This window comes from Oncorhynchus clarkii, chromosome 17 (assembly GCF_045791955.1).
Source record: "Oncorhynchus clarkii lewisi isolate Uvic-CL-2024 chromosome 17, UVic_Ocla_1.0, whole genome shotgun sequence".
Taxonomy (NCBI): domain Eukaryota; kingdom Metazoa; phylum Chordata; class Actinopteri; order Salmoniformes; family Salmonidae; genus Oncorhynchus; species Oncorhynchus clarkii.
Genome location: NC_092163.1, coordinates 34811848 through 34838556, shown reverse-complemented (window position 1 = coordinate 34838556; position 26709 = coordinate 34811848). Strand labels below are relative to the sequence as shown.

General features: G+C 42.5%; 1 protein-coding gene across 1 annotated transcript in view; it reads right to left on the bottom strand.

The window, feature by feature from the left end:
* The window catches only part of LOC139370743 (copine-9-like), a 193592-nt gene that overhangs the window by 16757 nt on the left and 150126 nt on the right, over nucleotides 1-26709 (bottom strand). The gene's annotated exons all lie outside the window — the stretch shown is intronic.

Sequence of the window (26709 nt, the reverse complement as noted above, 5' to 3'; positions counted from 1 at the left end):
TATGGCAAGAACAGCTCAAATAAGCAAAGAGAAATGGCAGTTCATCATTACTTTAAGACATGAAGGTCAGTCAATCTGGAAAATGTCAAGAACGTTGAAAGTTTCTTCAAGTGCAGTTGCAAAAAACATCAAGAGCTATGATGAACCTAGCTCTCATTCGGGAAAGGAAGACCCAGAGTTACCTCTGCTGCAGAGGATAAGTTAATTAGAGTTAACTGCACCTCAGATTGCAGCCCAAATAAATGCTTCACAGAGTTCAAATAGCATACACATCTCAACATCAACTGCTCAGAGACTGTGTCAATTGCTGAAAAGAAACCCCTTCTAAAGGACACCAATAAGAAGAAGAGACTTTCTTGGGACAAGAAACACGAGCAATGGACATTAGACTGTTGGGAATCTGTTCATTGGTCTGATGAGTCAACATTTGAGATTTATGGTTCCAAGAACCATGTCTTCCAACCGCGGAGTAGGTGAATGGATGATCTCCGCATGTGTGGTTCCCAAGGTGAACCATGGAGGAGGAGTTGTGATGGTGTGGGGGTGCTTTGCTGGGGACACTGTCTGTGATTTATTTAGAATTCAAGGCACACTTAACCAGCATGGCTACCACAGCATTCTGCAGCGATATGCCATCCCATCTGGCTTGGGCTTAGTGGGAATATAATTTGTTTTTTAACAGGACAATGACCCAACACACCTCCAGCCTGTGTAAGGGTTATTTGACCAAGAAGGAGAGTGATGGAGAGCTGCATCAGATGACCTGGACTCCAAAATCACCTGACCTCAACCCAATTGAGATGGGTTGGGATGAGTTGGACTGCAGAGTGAAGGAAAAGCAGCCAACAAGGGCTTAGCATATGTGGGAACTCCTTCAAGACTGTTGGTATAGCATTCCTCATGAAGCTGGTTAAGAGAATGCTAAGAGTGTGCACAGCTATCATCAAGACAAAGGGTGGCTACTTTGAAGAATATCAAATATAAAATATGATTTGATTTGTTTAACTCTTTTTTGGTTACTTGTTATTTCAGAGATTTGATGTATTCACTATTATTCTACAATGTAGAAAATAGTAAAAAATAAAGAAAAACCCTTGAATGAGTAGGTGTGTCCAAACTTTTGACTGGTACTGTATATCGGCACTACGTAGTTTAGGGATCGGCCGTCGCCGTTGTTTGGGGATCAGGAAAAAGCTTTTGGGATCAGGGAAAAGCATCGTTTTGACATAGGGACGATCTAGTCATGTGAATATCGCATTTCACTGCTGCAAGAGGTAACTAGCTAACTAGCTGCTGCAGTCATAGTACATTATCAAAATATGATGTTATCAAATCAGGAAATTTATCTAGTTATAACTGATCTAAAGTTATTGAACACATCACGAACAAGTAGATAAGCCACCAGAGGGAATTCCTCGATTGGACCTGCCAAACTCTCCTTTAAGCTAGCTAATTAGTGTTAGCCTTTCATAATGATGCTAACATATTTAGCTAGCTAGCTACTGATGTAGGATCTTAATTTGAGCCAGTTTGCTACAGCAGGAAAATAATCCTGCAGCAACAGCAATGTGAATTATTATGTGGATTATAATACATTGACATTTTTGTAGGGGTTGATACATTTTTCGTTACAGAAAATCATGTCTGAAATTTTTAAGTGGAAATTACAATATTTAGAAGCCTTTTTAAAACTCAAATAGACTACAAGTTTGCATTTCCTGCTTGGCAGGAAAATTCTCAGCAATAAAAGAGTCAAATTAAGATCCTACATCTGTGGCTAAAGCTGGGTGGGTAACTTGCATGTCAGTTAAGATTTAATGAGCTTGTTCAGAATCATTCCATTTTTATCAAAGTAGCCCAATTTGTATTTACAAAAATGTAGACGTTAATGCCATAGTCACTACAATAAATCTAGCAAATCGCAAAGCCGGTATGTAGTTCTGTCCTTGAGCTGTTCTTGTCCATTGATGTTCTGTATTATGTCATGTTTTCGTGTTTTGTGGACCCCAGGAAGAGCTTTTGCAACAGCTAAATGGGGATCCTAATAAAATACCAAATAACAAAGTTAAACTCTCTCCATTGAGCAGTAGACTGTATCATGATGACATCCAGAAGGCTTATACCAATATTACAAGTTATTTCTCATGTAGGCTGCTACCCTTCTCAAAATCAAATCAAGTGGGATGGAACAAATTATCCAAGTTAGCTACCACCGTGCATGTGATACAGCTGCCAGGTGGGACGCAACTGCTGCCTAGTGAGAAGCAACTCGCATTGGCAAGCACTACTAGCCTCTTCGCTCCGGGATACCTCCTCCCACTGGGCACACCACATCATTTCAATGTGGATAATTGTGTAATAATTGGTAACGATGTTTGTCAAAACGTTGCCCTGTTGGTGAGGTTTATGACCCCCATAAATACCTTTCCCCATTTTCTCTCTCCACTCTACAGAATGGACTCTTGGAAGGCCTTTTGTTAACATAGCGGGAGTATGGTAACATCAAAAGGTTGGGAACAGATTTTTTTTTCGGTAATCCAACCAATTGAAAGTATCCGTTGGTACTTAAAGAATATTATGTCAGAACAGATGTTGTCTAGGACATTATATCTGATGATAGGACGACATAAACTGTATCTTGGAAAGTCGACAGATTCACATGGAATTGTTGTGCAAGTAAAACATTTAAATATGAAATTATTTATGAAAAGATTAAATGTAATTTTTGCTTCTAAATGAGGGAATTGTTTTCATAAAGTAAACTATGCTTGCTCGGTGGCCATGCCCAAATGAATAGACATTGGTTGAGAACTATGAAACACGCCCTCCTCTCCCCCACTACAAAAGCCCATTGAGGAAAGTCAACCTTGTGTTCCCGACGACGTGAGGACTGGTGTCCATGAGTTTAAATTGGCTAATGTCAACCTGGAGGTGACGATCGCCACGCTGGAAGGATGAATTTCGACTACACCAGCCAGAATATAGCACAAGCTTAGTATGGCAACTTGGTATGAACTTTGAACTCTTATTCACTAAAGAAGTGATACATCCTAGATTTCGAGTTATTACCAGTAGCTGTAAACGTACATGGCCTAGGAATGGACAGCCAATACAACGTATCCATTTTACCACAGAAACATTCTTCAAAGGACAAGGGCGATCTCTGCTGGGCAAACCAGCCTTCCATCTTCAACCAATCTATCGAAGCGCAGCTCAGAGTAAATATATTTCTTGCATTTTCCTTTTCTGAATGGGCGGTTACTTAGAATGCATAAGAATCTGTATTTATGATAGCATTGCTTCTCAAGGTCCGATAGAGACCCAATCCTTTTGTTCCTTTTGTCTTCCCGTTCTTTCATTCAAAAGCCAACCCTCTTTCCTTGTGTAACCATCAGCCATATTGGTTTTGTCGACTAGGGATGTTTTCTTTTATGACATGATTAGTAATCAATGTCTGATCCATCCTGTGTACTTGTAATTCTGTGTGATTATTTAGGTATTTAGTAAATAAATAATTAAACCAAATGTTGTATTGCTGATTCAACTTGTTAGCCAGGGTTCATGAAGATAACCAAGAATTGTACGATGTTCAGATGAGACTGAATAAGATGATGATTAATAATTGACTGCTATTGAAATAAAAGATGACCAGACCTTTAAGAGTTTATTCGGAAGACAACAGCTCTAGAAACATTCTTCCTTGGTGCCCCGACTCCTAGTTAATAACCTCTTAAGTCTACCCCTTACATTTACATGATTAGTTTAATCAGGTAATATTAATTACAGAGAATTGATTTGATGAAATAGCATGTCATATATAATTTCATCCAGGGTAAAGACACAACACGTTGATCAATGAGACTACAACCTACTGTATATTCACTCACTCAAAAAGACAGTGAAAAGTTAGTTAGATTTCCAATGTGTTATCACTATGCTTTCAACCATCTAAAAGCACAACCAAATGCCAATAGAAAAACAATGTCTGATTTTTGGTTTAGTTGTCACCCAAATGTCTATCCCTGAGCTTTCAACCATTTAAAAGCACCCCAAGTTGAAATGGGAATACAATGTCAGATATTTTGCTTATTTCTACAAAATATTAATGTGCTATCACTGTACTGTACTTCATTTAATAGCAGAATGAAATGACCTGGATTGCAGTTGAGATTACAATATAAATACATGGTGTAAGTGATCAATGTTGTTGAATAGTCTGCACAGATTATTACAGCAATTGTGAAGATCTCCACATACCAGCGACGACCTATGCATGCTATTTTGAACATGCATTTATTTCATAGCATTTCATATAAGCAGGGATAGTGAACGTGTCTGAAAGATTTTGGGTCATTATATATGAGCTGGGGGTGAACGACTTTGGTGAATCCGCATCTAATGAATTGTTCTGCTCATTTATGAACTGAGCGAGAGCGAAGGACGGTATGTGAAGGTCCATCCGATTAATTGTTCTGTTCCTTTTATGAACAGAAGTTAAGGACCTTTGGTGAAACTAGTGATAGTGAAAGCGTATGTGCTGGCGTAAATGTGAACATATGATTGATTGAATCAGTGTGTCTAAGTGGTTTAGAAATTATTAGCGCTGTGCATTGCGAAAGCTATGTGTTGTTTTCTATAGTGATATACAGTGTATAAAAGTGTTTATTCTTATTTTATTTTCATGTAGTTCTGTTCTTTAGTTGTTATTTTGTATCATGTCATGTTTTACGTTTTGTTCGGACCCTAGGAAGAGAAGCTGCTGTCTTAGCAGCAGCTAATGGAGATCCTAATAAAATACTGAATACTAAGAAGAAATGTATACAGTCGTGGCCAAATATATTGGCACCAAAGTATTTGGTCTCCAAAAATCATTATTTCACTGTTAAAATTACAGAACCTTTTTTTTTTAAATTCAGAACTTAATATATCCATTACAATCAGAAAGCAAACAGAAATGGCAATGACAAAATTATTGACACCCTAGACTTAATATTTGGTAGCACAGCCTTTGGTCAAAATAACTGCAATCAAGCGCTTGAGCTTCCTGCACCTCTGTACTGGCAGATTGGCCCAATCCCCTTGTGCAAACTGCTCTAGTTCTCCCAGATTTGAAGGGTGCCTTCTCCCAACTGCTGTTTTCAGATCCCTCCACAAGTTTTCAATGGGATTCAATGCTGGCCAATTCAGAACAGTCCAGAGTTTAGTCGTGAACCATTCCTGGGGTCTTTTTGAAGTGTGTTTGGGGTCATTGTCCTGCTGGAAGACCCATGACCTTTGACAGAGACCCAGCTTTCTGACACCGGGTCTGACGTTGCTCTCCAAAATGCCTTGGTAGTTGAAACTGTGAAAACTTTCTCCACCATTAAGATAATCCTTCGCTGCAATCTTCCATCCAGTGAAAACGGGAACATCAACATCTCTGGAGATGGACTTGTAACCTTGAGAATGTCCATGCTTGGCTACAATCTTGTGTCTGACCTCCTCAGATAATTATCTAGTTGTCTTTCTTTTCGCCATGCTCATTGCAGTACACACAGTGACACAAAACAGGAGAATGAGTCCTTTTCTTTATTCAAACTGGTTGAATGAGTGATTTTTATATTGCAGGCTTCTACAACTCACCACAATTGAGTTCAATTCCAAAGTAAAGGAGAATCACCTGCTTGAAATCTTATTATTTCTAACTATTTCTAGAAGGTGCCAGTAATATTGTCTGGGCCATTTTAGGAATACTTTGTGGAATAAGCTAACATTTAGTAAATTCATCAGATTTGGGGGTTTTGTTCAACTGCAAACCAAAGACACACATATGTGGATACCAAAATGTTTTTTCATTTCAAAATGTTTCTGTAAGAAATGGTGCATTTTTTTGTGCAAGGGTGCGGATATTTTTGGCAACGACTGTAGTTACAGTAACCCCAAAATGTGGCTATGGATGTGTTAGGCCTACTCATTTTGTCACGACTTCTTCTGAAGTCGAAGCCTCTCCTTGTTCGGGTGGTGCTCGGCAGTCGACGTCACCGGTCCTCTAGTCATCATTGATCCATTTTTCATTTACAATTGGTTTTGTCTCTTCTTCCTACACACCTGGTTTCAATCCCATTCATCACCTGTTGGGTATTTAATCCTCTGTTTCCCCTCATGTCTTTGTCAGAGATTGTTTGTTAATCAGTGTTGTATTGGTGCACGACGGGTCCTCGTACCCACTTTGTTTATTGTTACATTTAGTGTTTGGAGTATGTTTCGTATATTGTTATTAAATAACTCCATTACAATCAGTTTGATTCTCCTGCGCCTGACTTCCCTGCCACCTATGCACACGACTCTGACACATTTTGAGGTTTAATGATACATCCGTTTGTAAGATAGCCTTAACTTTAGGCTATTTACTGTATTACAAAAGTAATATTGAATAGTGTTTGGTTGACAACACAACCAAATACAGTGCCTTGCAAAAGTATTCGGCCCCCTTGAACTTTGCGAACTTTTGCCACATTTCAGGCTTCAAACATAAATATATAAAACTGTATGTTTTTGTGAAGAATCAACAACAAGTGGGACACAATCATGAAGTGGAACGACATTTATTGGATATTTCAAACTTTTTTAACAAATCAAAAACTGAAAAATTGGGCGTGCAAAATTATTCAGCCCCTTTACTTTCAGTGCAGCAAACTCTCTCCAGAAGTTCAGTGAGGATCTCTGAATGATCCAATGTTGACCTAAATGACTAATGATGATAAATACAATCCACCTGTGTGTAATCAAGTCTCTGTATAAATGCACCTGCACTGTGATAGTCTCAGAGGTCCGTTAAAAGCGCAGAGAGCATCATGAAGAACAAGGAACACACCAGGCAGGTCCGAGATACTGTTGTGAAGAAGTTAAAAGCCGGATTTGGATACAAAAAGATTTCCCAAGATTTAAACATCCCAAGGAGAACTGTGCAAGCGATAATATTGAAATGGAAGGAGTATCAGACCACTGCAAATCTATGATGAAGGATGAACTGCAGAGATCTACAGCTGAGGTGGGAGACTCTGTCCATAGGACAACAATCAGTCGTATATTGCACAAATCTGGCCTTTATGGAAGAGTAGCAAGAAGAAAGCCATTTCTTAAAGATATCCATAAAAAGTGTCGTTTAAAGTTTGCCACAAGCCACCTGGGAGACACACCAAACATGTGGAAGAAGGTGCTCTGGTCAGATGAAACCAAAATTGAACTTTTTGGCAACAATGCAAAACGTTATGTTTGGCGTAAAAGCAACACAGCTGAACACACCATCCCCACTGTCAAACATGGTGGTGGCAGCATCATGGTTTGGGCCTGCTTTTCTTCAGCAGGGACAGGGAAGATGGTTAAAATTGATGGGAAGATGGATGGAGCCAAATACAGGACCATTCTGGAAGAAAACCTGATGGAGTCTGCAAAAGACCTGAGACTGGGACGGAGATTTGTCTTCCAACAAGACAATGATCCAAAACATAAAGCAAAATCTACAATGGAATGGTTCAAAAATAAACATATCCAGGTGTTAGAATGGCCAAGTCAAAGTCCAGACCTGAATCCAATCGAGAATCTGTGGAAAGAACTGAAAACTGCTGTTCACAAATGCTCTCCATCCAACCTCACTGAATTCGAGCTGTTTTGCAAGGAGGAATGGGGAAAAATTCAGTCTCTCGATGTGCAAAACATACCCCAAGCGACTTACAGCTGTAATCGCAGCAAAAGGTGGCGCTACAAAGTATTAACTTAAGGGGGCTGAATAATTTTGCACGCCCAATTTTTCAGTTTTTGATTTGTTAAAAAAGTTTGAAAATATTCAATAAATGTAGTTCCACTTCATGATTGTGTCCCACTTGTTGATTCTTCGCAAAAAAATACAGTTTTATCTTTATGTTTGAAGCCTGAAATGTGGCAAAAGTTCGCAAAGTTCAAGGGGGCCGAATACTTTCGCAAGGCACTGTATCAACATTTAAAATAAAAACTATGTACTGCTTGGATAGTTTCATCTGAGCCACTGGATTAGTCTGTCCTTAATTTTAGTTTGTCTACAAATGAATAACTGATATGATTTTTGGTTGAGATGGAGAAATGAATCCAACATACAATTAAATCCAGTATCAATTAAAAATTTGTTGACAAAACTAGAATTAAAGTTAGTGGCAAAGATTGAACTATCCAAGAAGAAGATCCTTCTAATGATGATATTTGGTTGCGTTGCCAACCAAATACAATTCAACATAATTAAATATCATTACATTTGAAATCAGCCAGAGCTGGAAACCCTAGGCCTATTTTATTGTCTATTTTTGGTAGAATTCTGGGTTCGAACAATAACTGTTGATGACTTTGCAAATGCTACTTAAGCCTAAATAGCACCATTGATTATATAGTATACGAGTGATAAAGTATGGTCACATTTAATTTGCTCTGTTAAACCTACACTTTGGAATGTCTTTGATATCAACAGTTAATCTATATCGTTTTTTTAAGTGGAGATCCTCTCAACAATCATTCTCACGATAGCACATTGGTAACAGTCAATGACAAATATCATTGCTAACAGGGCTGGGCTTGGTTAAAACCCTGGATAGGAGACCAACAGGATAGCTGTGGACAGATCAATTCTCCTGTAGGAGGTGCTGCCCAGCAGATAGATATTTTTTTCTGATAGTGGATATAACGTTGACGACCTGGCATTGTTTTAAAGGTATAAATTCAACATATTTTATGCAAGGTTTGAGAGAAGTAAGCTTTTTGTGCGTATGGAACATTTCTGGGATCTTTGATTTCAGCTCCTGAAACATGGGACCAACACTTCACATGTAGCGATTATGTTTTTGTTCAGTATATATTTCAGTAAAGTTATAGTTCCTTTCACATTACTTTTGGATTCTAATCATATTACGAATCATATTATAATGCTCCCATAAATGTCATGCTGATGTTCATGTTCATGTCATTGTCACAAAAAAATATTCTAATGTAATTGCTAGTAGAATAACAACAACGCTACAATGCAAATGTCATTGTTACATTTTTTTAAATGTCATTTTGGAACTAAACCTCCCTTGCACTGAAGTGCTTTGTAACACCTTTTGCTTAGTTGTTTTGGTGTGCTGGCCCTCAACATCTGCTCTGAATTATTCCCATAGTACGCTTCTGCAGGCGTGGAGGAATCATTGTCTCGTTTGAAGAGGCTATGCTGTCTGCATTTTCAATCTCTCGCTTGCTTCTCAAAAGTGGTTTGCGCTGTGTCAACTGCATGCGCAAGTAGCCTGGCTAGCTACTGTCCCATTGAGAAGATTCAGACAAATTACAAGACAGACTCGATTCTCTCAATCCGTATATGAAGTGAGACACATTTGCAGAAATACTAAAAGTTTTTTTTTAAATTATATTTCCTAAACGTTTTCCATGTTCTGGTATCGAAAAAGTACAGAAGTTTTGGTATACCGTCCAACACTAGTATTTTCCACGTTGAAACAACTTTTATTCAACCAGTTTGTGCGCAGTGGGCTGTCTCCAGGAGCAAGAATCTCAATACACTGCTTGTCATTACGTTAGCTAATTGGCATGTCATGGTGACATCCAGATGGTAACCAAAATGTATATCAATTTATTTTACAAGTTTTAACTAGTGCGATGCTGCTGTTGTTCCCAGCTAGCAAGCGTAAACTAGCTGGCTGGAAAGGGCTCATCAGATCTCCACTCGACTCTCAGCAACATACATCACCAATTTTTGGCACCAGGCGTGTCCGTATAGCCCCTCCAGTAATTGACATTGGTTTATTGTATTATAAACAGAGGGCATCTGTATAGGAAAAATTAACAATATTGGGGAATCAGCAGGTAGAGACTATGTAACCCCGATGTCTGCAAAGGAGAGTTTTACAATGCATTTCTACTGATGAATTACAGACAGAGGCCCTGTTAGTAAAAGATCCCTATGATATGTCTCAGCTACGTAAGAACATTGTGAATTTCCAGTAGTCACAACATAGGGTGGCAGGTAGCCTAGGGGTTAGAGTGTTGGACTAGTAAGTGAAACGTTGCAAGATCAAATCCCTGAGCTGACAAGGTTCTGCCCCTTAACAAGGCAGTTAACCCACTGTTCCTAGGCCGTCATTGAAAATAAGAATTTGTTATTAACTGACTATAGTCTGTGTGTTTTCTGGGTTAGAGCTAAAGCCTGTATCAGACAATAAAGAGCATCACTGCTAAAGAGTTGAAAAGACATGTCACTACAAGTGAATGGCATTCAGCCAACATAAAATACAGTATGAGTCTGCTTCAACCCCTGTCCAGACAGGAGAAGAGAGTGTTCTTCAGGCAATATTCTTTATTAAAGTTCCTACGAAAAACAAGTGAACAGCAGTCTGACCTTTCTCCTTCTCTCTGAAGAGAAATGTAATTGAAAGGAGGAAGCAATCACCTTAAAAGAAGTAAACTCGTCTGCAAAAGATGAGAGACCTGACTGCATGACCAATCCATTTGTTGAAGCAGTTTGTAGTTCCCACAGACAGAGCCGTAGCAAAGTACAATAAACTTTTCTTTGATACTTTGATTAAATAAGAAGAGAGATACTCACCGCTCATCTAAAATATCTTACAGTTGCGGGCACTAAAGTTAGGTTGTGTTGCGGTATTGGCAGATGCACAATGCATGTGCAACATGACGCTCCGCCGCCTCGACATGACAGTTTGTCTAAAAACTGAAGCATAACTAGCCACGAAGACAACACTGGCACAATGTTGTGACATATTTGTGATTGATATATTGGCTTATTTTTTTGTATTTTTTATTATAAACTTTCGATTCCAGGTAGAACCTTTGTCTTGTTTGAGGGTACATCGTTGGGTGAAAAAGGTGTTCTACCTGGAACCAAAAAGGGTTATTCTACAGGAACAGCAAAATAACCTTTATGCCATTTTTTCTCAAAGAGTAAGAGTTCATATCAAAGGCGAATGAGATTCCACAACCAATACAGTTGACAACGTTAAAGGAAAGGTTTTCAGCCGAGAGGTACGTTTTCAGGTTGTTAAGATACAGGACTGTTTCGCTAGCACAAACTGGAATATAAACCAGGATTCATATTATAACATTCAGGAGTTTACAACATCAGTCACCGGCTTCATTAATAAGTGCATCGACGTAGTCGTTCCCACAGTGACAGAAGGTGCAGTTGAAGTCGGAAGTTTACCATTAGGTTGGAGACATTAAAACTTGTTTTTAAACCACTATACAAATTTCATGTTAACAAACTATAGTTTTGGCATGTCGGTTAAGACATCTAATTTGTGCATGACACAATACATTTTTCCAACAATTGTTTACAGACAGAATATTTCACTTATAATTCACTGTATCACAATTTCAGTGGGTCAGAAGTTTACATATACAAAGTTGACTGTGCCTTTAAACAGCTTGGAAAATTCCAGAAAATGATGTCATGGCTTTAGAAGCTTCGGATAGGCTAATTGACATCCTTTGAGTCAATTGGTTCATCCTTGGAATTTCCAAACGCCTGAAGGTACCACTTTCATCTGTACAAACAATAGTATGCAAGTATAAACACCATGGGACCATGCAGCTGTCATACCGCTCAGGAAGGAGACATGTTCTATCTCCTAGAGATGAACATACTTTGGTGTGAAAAGTGCAAATCAATCCCAGAACAACAGCAAAGGGCCTTGTGAAGAAGCAGGAGGAAACAGGTACAAAAATATCAATATCCACAGTAAAACAAGTCCTGTATCGACATAACCTGAAAGGCCGCTCAGCAAGGAAGAAGCGACATTGCGTCGTTCCCCATAGACTAGCTTGCCTGCCCCGGTCTGCTAACTGCTAGCTTGCCTGCCCCGGTCTGCTAACTGCTAGCCCCTACTAACTGCTTGCTTGCTAACCCCGTCTGCTAACTGCTAGCTTGTTTAGCCCCGGCCTACTAACTGTTAGCGTGTTAGCATTGGCCTGCTAACTGTCTGAATCACCGTGTCCCCAGTCAGCCCAACCATTCACTGGACCCATATGTTCACTTGGCTACGCATGCCTCTCTCTAATATCAATATGCTGTGTCCATTACTGTCCTGGTTAGTGATTACTGTCTTATTTCACTGTAAAGCCTAAAGCCCTGCTCAATATACCTTAACCAATCATGTTGTTCCACCTCCTACATATGCGATGACATCACCTGGTTTAAACATCTCTAGAGACTATATCTCTCTCATCATTACTCAATGCCTTGGTTTACCTTTGTCTGTTCACTATGCCTTGAATCTATGCTATCGTGCCCAGAAACCTGCTACTTTTACTCTCTGTTCCGAACGTGCTAGACGGCCAGTTCGTATAGCATTTAGCCGTACCCTTATCCTACTTCTCCTCTGTTCCTCTGGTGATGTTGAGGTTATTCCAGGTCCTGCAGTGCCTAGCTCCACTCCCACTCCCCAGCTGCTCTCATTTATTGACTTCGGTAACCGTAAAAGCCTTGGTTTCATGCATGTTAACATTAGAAGTCTACTCCCTAAGTTTGTTTTATTCACTGCTTTAGCACACTCTGCCAACCCGGATGTCTTAGACGTGTCTGAATCCTGTCTTAGGAAAACCACCAAAAACCCTGAATTCTCCATTGTTAACTATAACATTTTCCGCCAAGAGAGAACTGCCAAAGGGTGCGGTGTTGCAATCTATTGCAAAGATAGCCTGCAGAGTTCTGTATTACTATCAAAGTCTGTACCCAAAAAATACGAGCTTCTACTTCCAGAAACAAGTCTCTCACTGTTGCCGCTTGCTATAGATCTCCCTCTGCCCCCAGCGGTGCCCTCGATACCATATTTGAATTGATTTCCCCCCATCTATCTTCTGAGCTCGTGCTACTGGGTGACCTAAACTGGGACATGCTTAACATATCTAGTCAGCCCAACCATTCACTGGACCCATATGTTCACTTGGCTACGCATGCCTCTCTCTAATATCAATATGCTGTGTCCATTACTGTCCTGGTTAGTGATTACTGTCTTATTTCACTGTAAAGCCTAAAGCCCTGCTCAATATACCTTAACCAATCATGTTGTTCCACCTCCTACATATGCGATGACATCACCTGGTTTAAACATCTCTAGAGACTATATCTCTCTCATCATTACTCAATGCCTTGGTTTACCTTTGTCTGTTCACTATGCCTTGAATCTATGCTATCGTGCCCAGAAACCTGCTACTTTTACTCTCTGTTCCGAACGTGCTAGACGGCCAGTTCGTATAGCATTTAGCCGTACCCTTATCCTACTTCTCCTCTGTTCCTCTGGTGATGTTGAGGTTATTCCAGGTCCTGCAGTGCCTAGCTCCACTCCCACTCCCCAGCTGCTCTCATTTATTGACTTCGGTAACCGTAAAAGCCTTGGTTTCATGCATGTTAACATTAGAAGTCTACTCCCTAAGTTTGTTTTATTCACTGCTTTAGCACACTCTGCCAACCCGGATGTCTTAGACGTGTCTGAATCCTGTCTTAGGAAAACCACCAAAAACCCTGAATTCTCCATTGTTAACTATAACATTTTCCGCCAAGAGAGAACTGCCAAAGGGTGCGGTGTTGCAATCTATTGCAAAGATAGCCTGCAGAGTTCTGTATTACTATCAAAGTCTGTACCCAAAAAATACGAGCTTCTACTTCCAGAAACAAGTCTCTCACTGTTGCCGCTTGCTATAGATCTCCCTCTGCCCCCAGCGGTGCCCTCGATACCATATTTGAATTGATTTCCCCCCATCTATCTTCTGAGCTCGTGCTACTGGGTGACCTAAACTGGGACATGCTTAACACCCCGGCCATCCTACAATCCAAGCTTGATGCCCTCAATGTCACACAAATTATCAATGAACCTACCAGGTTCAACTCCAAATCCGTAAACACGGGCACCCTCCTAGATGTCATCCTAACTAACTCGCCCTCCAAATACACCTCTACTGTCTTCAATCAAGATCTCAGCGATCACTGCCTGATTGCCTGCATCCGTAATGGGTCTGCGACCAAACGTCCATCCCTCATCACTATCAAACGCTCCCTAAAACACTTCTGCGAGCAGGCCTTTCTAATCGACCTGGCTGGGATATCCTGGAATGATATCGACCTCATCCCGTCAGTAGATGATGCCTGGCTATTCTTTAAAAGTGCCTTCCTCAAAAACTTAAATAAGCATGCCCCATTCAAAAAATGTATAACTAGGAATAGATATAGTCCTTGGTCCACTCCAGACCTGTCTGACCTTGACCAGCACAAAATCATCCTGTGGCGTTCAGCATTAGCATCAAATAGCCCCCGTGATATGCAACTTTTCAGGGAAGTTAGGAACAAATATACACAGGGAGTTAGAAAAGCTGTCTTTTTCAAACAGAAATTTGCATCCTGTAGTACTAACTCAAAAACGCTCTGGGACACTGTAAAGTCCTTGGAGAATAAGAGCACCTCCTCCCAGCTGCCCACTGCTCTGCGGCTAGGAAACACTGCCAACACCGATAAATCCACTAGAATTTCAATAAGCATTTCTCTAATCCGCCAAAGCCCCCACCATTTCTCCTTCACCCAAATCCAGTTAGCTGATGTTCAGAAAGAGCTGCAAAATCTGGACCCCTACAAATCAGCCGGGCGAGACAATCTGGAACCTCTATTTTTAAAATTATCTGCTGAAATTGTTGCAACCCCTATTACCAGCTGGTACAAACTATCTTTCGTATCGTCTGAGATTCACAAAGATTGGAAAGCTACCGCGGTCATCCCCCTCTTCAAAGGGGGTGACACTCTAGACTCAAACTGCTACAGACCTATATCTATCCTACCCTGTCTTTCTAAGGTCTTCGAAAGCCAAGTTAACAAACAGATCACCGACCATTTCGAATCCCACCGTACCTTCTCCACTATGCAATCTGGTTTCAGAGCTGGTCATGGGTGCACCTCTGCCACGCTCAAGGTTCTAAATGACATCATAACCGCAATCGATAAGAGACATTACTGTGCAGCCATATTCATCGACCTGGACAAGGTTTTCGACTCTGTCAATCACCACATTCTTATTGGCCGACTCAACAGCCTTGGTTTCTCAAATGATTGCCTCTTCTGGTTTACCAACTACTTCTCAGACAGAGATCAGTGTGTCAAATCGGAGGGCCTGTTGTCCAGACCTCTGGCAGTCTCTATGGGGGTGCCACAGGGTTCAATCCTCGGGCCGACTCTCTTCTCTGTATACATCAATGATGTTGCTCTAGCTGCTGGTGATTCTCTGATACACCTCTACGCAGACAACACCATTCGGTATACTTCTGGCCCATCTTTGGAGACTGTGTTAACTAACCTCCAGACGAGCTTCAATGCCATACAACTCTCCTTCTGTGGCCTCCAACTGCTCTTAAATGCAAGTAAAACTAAATGCATGGTATTCAACCGATCACTGCCCGCACCTGCTCGCCCGTCCAGCATCACTACTCTGGAAGGCTCTAACTTAGAATACGTGGACAAATACAAATACCTAGGTGTCTGGTTAGACTGTAAACTCTCCTTCCAGACTCACATTAAGCATCTCCAATCCAAAATTAAATCTAGAATCGGCTTCCTGTATTGCAATAAAGCATCCTTCACTCATGCTGCCAAACATACCCTCGTAAAACTGACCATCCTACCGATCCTTGACTTCGGTGATGCCATCTATAAAATAAACTCCAACACTCTACTCAACAAACTGGATGCAGTCTATCACAGTGCTATCCGTTTAGTCACCAAAGCCCCATACACTACCCACCATTGCGACCTGTATGCTCTTGTTGGTGGCCCTCGCTTCATACTCGTCACCAAATCCACTGGCTACAGGTTATCTACAAGTCTCTGCTAGGTAAAGCCTCGCCTTATCTCAGCTCACTGGTCACCATAGCAGCACCTACTCGTAGCACGCGCTCCAGCAGGTATATATCACTGGTCACCCCCAAAGCCAGTTCCTTCTTTGGTCGTCTTTCCTTCCAGTTCTCTGCTGCCAATGACTGGAACAAAATTTAAATCTCTGAAGCTGGAGACTCATATCTCCCTAACTAGCTTTAAGCTCCAACTGTCAGAGCAGCTCACAGATCACTGCACCTGTATATAGCCCATCTGTAAACAGCCCATCTACCTACCTTCCTCATCCCCATACTATATTTATTTATGTATCTTGCTCCTTTGCACCCAGTATCTCAACTTGCACATTCATCTTCTGCACATCTACCATTCCAGTGTTAAATTGCTATATTGTAATTACTTTGCCACCATGGCCTATTTATGGCCTTAACTCCCTTGTCTTACCTCATTTGCACTCACTGTATATAGACTTTTATTTTATTTTTTCTACTGTATTATTGAATATGTTTAGTTTATTCCATGTGTAACTCTGTGTTGTTGTATGTGTCAAATTGCTATGCTTTATCTTGGCCAGGTCGCAGTTGCAAATGAGAACTTGTTCTGAGAACTTGCCTACCTAAATAAAGGTTAAAAAAAAGAAGAAGAAAAAAGCCACTGTTCCAAATCCGACATAAAAAAGCCAAGCTAAGGTTTGCAACTGCACATGGGGACAAAGATCGTACCTTTTGGAGAAATGTCCTCTGGTCTGATTGAAACAAAAACAGAACAGTTTGGCCATAATGACCATAGTTATGTTTGGAGGAATAGGGGGGACGCTTGCAAACCGAAGAAGACCATCCCAATGGCAGCATCATGTTGTGGGGGTGCTTTGCTGCAGGAGGGACTGGTGCACTTCACGAAATTTATGGCATCATGAGGAAGGAAAATTATGTGGACTAGGATCAAAAAATACAGGACTAAGATCAAATCCAGCTCTGACAACCGATGGATGTGGTAGGGCTGGCAAACTATCACAGATTACAAAGGGGCCATACGGAATACCAAGACGCATACTCAGAGCATGTGCTGACTAGCTGGCAAGGATCTTCACTGACATTTTCAACCTATCCCTGACCCGGTCTGTAATACCAACTTGTTTCAAGGAGACGACCATACTCCCCGTGCCCAAGAACGCCAAGGTAGCCTGCCTAAATAACTATTGCCCCGTAGCACTCACATCTATAACCATGAAATGCTTTGAAAAGCTGGTCATGGCTCACATCAGCACCATCACCCCAGACACCCTGGACCCACTCCAATTCGCATATTACCCCAACAGATCTACAGATGATGCAATCTCTAATGCAATCCACACTGCCCTCACCCACCTGTATCAAATGAATACCTATATAGGAATGCTGTTCATTGACTGCAGCTCAGCATTCAACACCATAGTCCCCTCCAAACGAATCACCAAGCTCAGGACCCTGGGACTGAACACCTCCCTCTGCAACTGGATCCTGGACTTCCTGACAGGCCACTCCCAGGTGGTGATGGTAGGCAATTACACATCCTCCACGCTGACCATTAACACGGGGGCCCCGCAGAGGTGAGTGCTTAGTCCCCTCCTGTACTCCATGTTATCCCACGACTGCGTGGTAGCACATTTGCGCACGACTCCAACACCATTATCAAGTTTGCTGATGACACGGCGGTGGTAGGACTGATCACCGACGATGATGAGGCAACCTATAGGGAGGACGTCAGAGACCTGTCAGTGTGGTGCCAGGACCACAACCTCTCCTTCAACATCAGCAAGTCAAAGGAGCTGATTGTGGACTACAGGAAATGAAGGGGAGAGCACGCCTCCAACCACATCAATAGGGCTGTAGTGGTGCAGGTCTAGAGCTTCAAGTTCCATGGTGTCCACATCGCTAAGGAATTAACATGGTCCACACACACGGACACAGTTGTGAAGAGGACATGACAGCGCCTCTTCCCTTTCAGGAGACTGAAAAGATTTGGCATGGGCTCTCAGATCCTCAAAAAGCACTACAGCTGCACAATTGAGAACATCTTGACTGGCTGCATCACCGCTTGATATGGCAAATGGAAGGTACCCAACCGCAAGACGCTATAGAGTGTGGTGGGTACGGCCCAGTACTCACCCGGGACAGTTGTAAATCAAGCAACGCCGTGTGTCACGATCGCAGATTTTAGAGAAACAACAAATGTCGGTACATATAAGTGTCTTATATTGGCTGAAAGCTTAAATTCTTGTTAATATAAAATGCACTGTCCAATTTACAGTAGCTATTACTGCAAAAAGAATGCCATGCTATTGTTTGAGGAGCGCTCCTAACAACAAAACACCTTTTTCCCCACTATAGGTTTGATAAATTTACCTCTAAAGGTGAAATGTGTACTTACATCCTGAAATCTTGCTCTGATTTATCATCCAAAGGGTCCCAGAGATAACATGAAGTGTAATTTAGTTAGAGATCATAATTTTTAATATCCTAAAAAGGTCCATATGGCATGCATGATCGATTTTGTATTTCCACTCGTTCAATTTGCAAAGAAAGGAATCTGTGAAAATCTAACCCTAAACGTTGTTTCAATCAGTCAAACCACGTTCGTATTTATTCCTCAGAGATCCTAGAATGTAACCAGACTATATCATTAGGAGTGTAGTATATCCTATAGGACACCACATTTGGTCAGAGAGTGGCACACCGATGGCGCGGGCATTCACTTGATTGACTGTAACTTTGTAAAATAATCACCAATCTAACAAAGCCAGCTAAATAGCCAATGAGCGGGGCTTTACGGGAGTATGTGGAAACCCAGTATTTGTTGCAAAAAAGTTGCTACTAACCTTGTGCGACATCAAGCCTTTTCCTTTTGGACAAACATTTTAAGAATATGGAGAGTTATGAAGTTATGAAAACTGGGTGTTTTGCAAATGTTGAACTTATAATATGGCTACTAATACTGGAAAAGCTAAATCAAAGTCCAAGTATACAGATTTGATGATATTCTTGCAGATTTTTTTTATGTGAATGTAAATGTCTCCTTCACAATTTGCCCAAGTGTACCTGGGTGACTTTACACTAAATGTTATGTAGTTTTCTTATACTTCAAGTTATCCGACTGAAACTTTGCACATGCACTGCCATCTTGTGGACACCATCGCAATTACAACCAGAGTGATGGCTAGATGTAGGGACCTTTCTGTGGCATTTCAAAGATGGTGGTAGAAAACAACTGGTTGTTTTTTGTCTTTGTATTTTCTTCTACAAAATCTATTGTTATATTCTCCTACATTCCTTTCACATTTCCACAAACTTCAGTGTTTCCTTTCAAATGGTACCAAGAATATGCACATCCTTGCTTCAGGGGCAGTTAGATTTGGGTATGTCATTTTAGGCAAAAACATTTTTTAAAGGGGGCTACCCCTAATTAACTCTCTTGCCCTGACTCTATGCTCAAGTTCACACATACTTACACTGACAGCCCAACACACACATACACTTTTTTTTAACCAACTCATACTGTTGTATGTATGTATGTATGTATGTATGTATGTATATATATATATATATATATAAAACAGACTACAAAAGTATGTGGATACCCCTTCAAATTTGTGGATTCGGCTATTTTAGCCACAGCCGTTACTGACAGTTCTATACAGACAGCCATGCAATCTCCATAGACAAACATTGGCAGTAGAATGGCCCGTACTGAAGAGCTCAGTGACTTTCAACGAGGCATCGCCATATGATGCCACCTTTCCAACAAGTCAGTTTGGCAAATTTCTGCCCTGCTAGAGCAGCTCCTGTCAACTGTAAGTGCTGTTATTGTGAAGTGGAAACGTCAAGGAGCAACAACGCTTCAGCCGCGAAGTGGTAGCCAACACAAGCTCACAGAATGGCACCGTGAGTACTGAAGCGCATAGCGCATAAAAATCGTCTGTCCTCGGTTTCAACAGTCACTACTGAGTTCCAAACTGCCGCTGAAAGCATCGTCAGCACAATCTTTGTTCGTCCGGAGCTTCATGAAATGGGTTTTCATGGCCGAGCAGCCACACATAAGCCTAAGATCACTATGCACAATGCCAAGCGTCAACTGGAGTGGTATAAAGCTCGCCGCCTTTGGACTCTGGAGAAGTGGAAACAAGTTCTCTGGAGTGATGAGTCATGCTTCACTATCTGTCAGTCTGACGGACGAATCTGGGTTTGGCCGATGCCAGGAGAACGCTACCTGCCCCAATGCATAGTGCCAGCTGTAAATTCTGGTGGAGGAGGAATAATGGTTTGGCCCCTTAGTGTCAGTGACGGGAAATCATAACGGTCCAGAATACATAGACAATCTAGATGATTCTGTGCTTCCAACTTTGTCGCAACAGTTTGGGGAAGGCCTTTTCCTGTTTCAGCTCACAATGCCCTCGTGCACAAAGCAAGGTCCATACAGAAAAGGTTTAGCGAGAATGGTGTGGAACTTGACTGGCCTCCACAGAGCCCTGACCTCAACTCCATTGAACAACTTTCGGATGAATTGTAACGCCGACTGCGAGCCAGGCCTAATCGCCAAACATCAGTGCCCGACCTCACTAATGCTCGTGGCTGAATGGAAGCAAGTCCCCGCAGCAATGTTCCAACATCTAGTGGAAAACCTTCCCAGAAGAGTGGAGGCTGTTATAGCAGCAAAGGGGGGACCAAATTCTCAGGATTTTGGAATGAGATGTTCGACGAGCAGGTGGCCACATACTTTTGGCCATGTAGTGTATATCTTTATCTTTAACTCTGCATTGTTGGAAAAGGACCCGTAAGTATGCATTTCACTGTTAAAGCCAAATTATGCTTGATCCAAAAATGTGGTAGGAGGCTCCGTATGGAGGGAGTGACGCAATTGTGGTGCCTCCGGAGGCATGCAGAAGTTAAATTGAGCACCGTATCACGTGTGCGCCTCCCAAATTTTGTAACCATGTGGAGGGCTTCGTCCATCTCCGCATTGACATGATCGTTTGATGGTAGGTGGTGGCGGGGGGTCAAGTATAAATACAAACTAATTTGCGTGACATCAGCTCTGCTCCACGAAGCGCAAGAAGTCAGGGCGACTTCTGCAGAGGCCGTATCACAGTAAACGATGTACGGCAACTGCAGAAGTCAGATTTACCATGCAGAGCCTTTTAGTCTACACCTGTTGTTTACGAAGCATGTGATAAATATAATTGGATTTTCTTATGAGTTGAGGCAGCCCTCCTCTTCCAGCAGGATCAGACAATGTGGTCTAATTAAAAGATCTCTTTGCATGACTTGCTTGGGCTTCGTCACGCCGAGGTGAGCTCTAATTGGGAGAGCTGATTTAGCGGTGGCCCATTCGGAAATGAGCCAAGTTAAAAAGCAGTGATGAATCTCGACAGCAATGGTGTCACTTTGTGTCACAACGTACTCACTGGTTTCAGACACTTTGGGGAGAACAATAGCACTTTTTGGATACTGCGAAGCATGTCTTTCACAAATCTGATATAATGCTACAATTTGATATAATTTGAGAGGGAATTTTGAGGTCAGACATCTATGAATCATAAGACAGAGGAAGATGATTCAGACTGATTGATTTAGTCAGATGTGTCCCTGTCTTGGCATGGGGCTATTAGCTGATACTGAAAATAATAAAATATATAAAGAGAAAATAACCTGTGTGGCATCCATATCTTTCTCTTTATCAATTTGTTTATCAAAATTGACCAGCACTGGTGTTTAGACCTGAACTTTCTATACATCGGTTAAAAATATGGACAGCATTACTGGTGCCGTTGTCATGAACTGTTATGAAAATCTATTTTGTAAAGGCTTATGGATGGCATTGAGACCTTACAACATAGTCTCATTACAGACCTGACCTTCGCGTCATTTCCTTCACATCAAGGAGACTTCTGTGTGACGAATTCCTCCAGCTTTGGGTCTAAAATTAGCTGAAAATAAGACTCCTATTGTTTTTTTTACACTTATTTGTTCAGGAAGTCCTCCCCTTTTTCTTCCTCCTCTGAAGTATCTGTCCAGGGAGATAGAATCCGAGGAGAACTAGTTTTTTTCTTCTTCGTGTTTAGTGTTTGTTATTCTTTCTTCATCGGCTCATGAAAATAAGCTAAGCGCTACGTCCTCTAAAGTCTATTTCGGTCGGTGTCTGTCTTGTCCCTTTTTGTTTTGCACTTTTCCACATCCACAGATGGAGTTTTTACATTTTCCCCACCCTTGCTCTACCCTTGTTCAATCACTTCACATAACTACTTGAAGCTGACGCTAGCTCATTGGCTTACACAATGGTGCTGCAATTTGTGTTTTATGTTGACATATTTAGAGATTCTCGTGTTCTTCGTGACTTTACCACACCATGTTGAAGCATCAACCAACAGTAGAAACAACAACAAAGCGTTCTCCCCACCCGTTTTGGTAAAAAGCTAAGGGATGGGGCTGGAGAAATGGTACCACTCTCAAATTCATAGACAGAGCTATGGATGCAAGGACTGACCATACATGATATCAAAATGATAGTTTTAACCATGTTTTGAGGCTATATAGTGTTTGTTTACATTTACTTTGTTGACAAACATTGTAGTAAAACAAGTTTATATTTTGGGTTATGATTAGTACGACAGGTGAACTAAGCTCATGAGGCATTTATAAGTTATATTCTTTAAGAATCAATGGGTACATATAATTAATTTATATGTCCAAAAAATGGATGTAGCAACTACTGATTGACCCTTTAATGTAATGTGTTCAGCGTGTCATTTATGTGGGCTGTAAGGGTGGGTAGTCATTGTCAGACTTCGCAGGAAATCACAAGAAACTAAGGATACTCCGTTCTGAATCATGCCAATACGGATCTTCTGACGATGTGTGTTTTCATCACGCAATGATGTTATATATACAGTGCCTTGCGAAAGTATTCGGCCCCCTTGAACTTTGCGACCTTTTGCCACATTTCAGGCTTCAAACATAAAGATATAAAACTGTCTTTTTTTGTGAAGAATCAACAACAAGTGGGACACAATCATGAAGTGGAACGACATTTATTGGATATTTCAAACTTTTTTAACAAATCAAAAACTGAAAAATTGGGCGTGCAAAATTATTCAGCCCCTTTACTTTCAGTGCAGCAAACTCTCTCCAGAAGTTCAGTGAGGATCTCTGAATGATCCAATGTTGACCTAAATGACTAATGATGATAAATACAATCCACCTGTGTGTAATCAAGTCTCCGTATAAATGCACCTGCACTGTGATAGTCTCAGAGGTCCGTTAAAAGCGCAGAGAGCATCATGAAGAACAAGGAACACACCAGGCAGGTCCGAGATACTGTTGTGAAGAAGTTTAAAGCCGGATTTGGATACAAAAAGATTTCCCAAGCTTTAAACATCCCAAGGAGCACTGTGCAAGCGATAATATTGAAATGGAAGGAGTATCAGACCACTGCAAATCTACCAAGACCTGGCCGTCCCTCTAAACTTTCAGCTCATACAAGGAGAAGACTGATCAGAGATGCAGCCAAGAGGCCCATGATCACTCTGGATGAACTGCAGAGATCTACAGCTGAGGTGGGAGACTCTGTCCATAGGACAACAATCAGTCGTATATTGCACAAATCTGGCCTTTATGGAAGAGTGGCAAGAAGAAAGCCATTTCTTAAAGATATCCATAAAAAGTGTCGTTTAAATTTTGCCACAAGCCACCTGGGAGACACACCAAACATGTGGAAGAAGGTGCTCTGGTCAGATGAAACCAAAATTGAACTTTTTGGCAACAATGCAAAACGTTATGTTTGGCGTAAAAGCAACACAGCTGAACACACCATCCCCACTGTCAAACATGGTGGTGGCAGCATCATGGTTTGGGCCTGATTTTCTTCAGCAGGGACAGGGAAGATGGTTAAAATTGATGGGAAGATGGATGGAGCCAAATACAGGACCATTCTGGAAGAAAACCTGATGGAGTCTGCAAAAGACCTGAGACTGGGACAGAGATTTGTCTTCCAACAAGACAATGATCCAAAACATAAAGCAAAATCTACAATGGAATGGTTCAAAAATAAACATATCCAGGTGTTAGAATGGCCAAGTAAAAGTCCAGACCTGAATCTAATCGAGAATCTGTGGAAAGAACTGATAACTACTGTTCACAAATGCTCTCCATCCAACCTCACTGAGCTCGAGCTGTTTTGCAAGGAGGAATGGGAAAAAATGTCAGTCTCTCGATATGGAAAACTGATAGAGCCATACCCCAAGCGACTTACAGCTGTAATCGCAGCAAAAGGTGGCGCTACAAAGTATTAACTTAAGGGGGCTGAATAATTTTGCACGCCCAATTTTTCAGTTTTTGATTTGTTAAAAAAGTTTGAAATATCCAATAAATGTCGTTCCACTTCATGATTGTGTCCCACTTGTTGTTGATTCTTCACAAAAAAATACAGTTTTATATCTTTATGTTTGAAGCCTGAAATGTGGCAAAAGGTCGCAAAGTTCAAGGGGGCCGAATACTTTCGCAAGGCACTGTATATATAGTATACGAGTGTGAGTGTTTTTTTTGCCTCAGGTCAGTAGGCATAACACAGCTCTGATAGGTATTGGGATAATTTAAGTTAGCAAAAAAAGTATTTCACAGTTGACCATATTTTGATTACTAACAGTCCTAGGAAGTTAAATACAATTTATTGTCAAATGCAGTCACGACTTCCGCCGAAGTCGGGACCTCTCCTTCAGGCTGCGCTCGGCGGTCTGCGTCGCAGGTCTTCTAGCCATCATCGATCCACTTTTCATTTTCCATGTGTTTTGTCTTGTTTTTCCTAACACCTGGTTTCAATCCCCTCAATTACTTGTGGTGTACTTAACTCTCTGTTCCCCCTATGTCTTTGTGTGGGATTGTTTATTGTAGTGCTTGTGCACGTTCCCCGTGAGCGCACGACGGGTTATTTTTGTGCCCATGTATCTTGTTGTTCTGGTTGCCGTTGGTTTTGCTAATAAATCTCCGGTTATCACCCAGTTCTGCTCTCCTGTGCCTGACTTCTCTGCCGCCAATTACGCACCCTGCTACAGAATCGCACACCGCACATATGGAGTCAGCAGGAGCAGGTGCCCCTGGAATAGGGGTGGAGGAGGCGCGTCTGGGAGCATGAGGCGATGCTCCACCATCTCGTCGCCGCCATGGACCGCGTTGTCCAAACTATAGACCGCTGGGAGAGACAGGCAGTTCCTCCAGCGCCTCCACCAGCACAATCATGGTCTCCACTACTCGCCCCCCCCCCCCCCCCCCCCCTTCACCCAGTCCCAGTGGGATTCGTCTCGCCCTTCCCCGGGAGTATGATGGGACGGCTGCACGCTGCCAGGATTTCCTGTTGCAGCTCGACCTCTACCCGGCAACCGTCCACCCGGCTCCTTCAGGTCGTGAGAGGGTGTCCGCCCTCGTCTCGTGCCTCTCTGGGAAAGCCTTGGAGTGGGCCAACGCCGTGTGGGGAGAAGGAGATGCGGCGCTGGACCATTTCGAGGATTTCACTCCCACCACGGTAAAGGAAGTGTAGCGGTTCCTAGAGTTTGCCAATTACTACCGGAGGTTTATCCGGGGTTTTGGTCAGGTAGCGGCTCCCATTACCTCACTGCTGAAGGGGGGCCCGGTATGTTTGCAGTGGTCGGCTGAGTCGGACAGGGCGTTTGGTCACCTGAGGGCTCTGTTTATCTCGGCTCCCGTGCTGGCCCATCCGGTTCCCTCTTTGGCGTTAACAGTGGAGGTGGACGCGTCCGAAGCTGGGATAGGAGCCGTGCTCTCTCAGCGCTTGGGTATGCCACCGAAGCTCCACCCTGTGCCTTCTTCTCGAAGAAGCTAAGCACGGTGGAGCTAAACTATGACGTGGAGGACCGGGAGCTGTTGGCTGTTGTCATGGCTCTGAAGGCATGGAGACATTGGCTTGAGGGGGCTAAACACCCTTTTCTCATCTGGACTGACCACCGCAATCTGGAGTACATCCGGGCAGCGAGGAGACTGAACCCTCGCCAGGCAAGTTGGGCCATGTTTTTCACCTGTTTTGTTTTTTCCCTTTCCTACAGGCAGACGCACTGTTCCGACTGTATGACACAGAGGAGCGGCCCATGGATCCCATTCCCATACTGCCGGCCTCCTGCCTGGTGGCGCCAGTAGTGTGGGAGCTGGACGCGGACACTGAGCAGGCGTTACGTGCAGAGCCCGCTCCCCTCCAGTGTCCCACTGGGCGTCTGTACGTTCCGTCTGCTGTCCGTCACCGGTTGATCTATTGGGCCCACACGTCACCCTCCTCTGGTCATCCTGGGATCGGTCGTATGGTGTGCTGTTTGGTTGGGAAGTACTGGTGGCCTACCTTGGCCAAGGACATGAGGGTTTATCTTTCCTCCTGCTCGGTGTGCTCCTAGGCACCTACCCAGAGGGAAGCTATACCCCTTACCCGCTCCACAGCGGCCTTGGTCGCACCTGCAGGTGGATTTTCTTACCGACCTCCCTCACAGGGAAACACCACGATCCTGGTCATTGTGGATCGGTTCTCTGAGTCCTGTCGTCTCCTCCCTCTGCCAGGTCTCCCTACGGCCCTACAGACTGCGGAGGTCTTGTTTACGCACGTCTTCCGGCACTACGGGGTGCCTGAGGATATAGTGTCTGATCAAGGTCCCCAGTTCACTTCGAGGGTCTGGAAGGCATTCATGGAACGTCTGGGGGTCTCGATCAGCCTTACCTCGGCGTTTCATCCCGAGAGTAATGGGTAGGTGGAGAGAGTGAACCAGGATGTGGGCAGGTTTCTGCGGTCGTATTGCCAGGATCGGC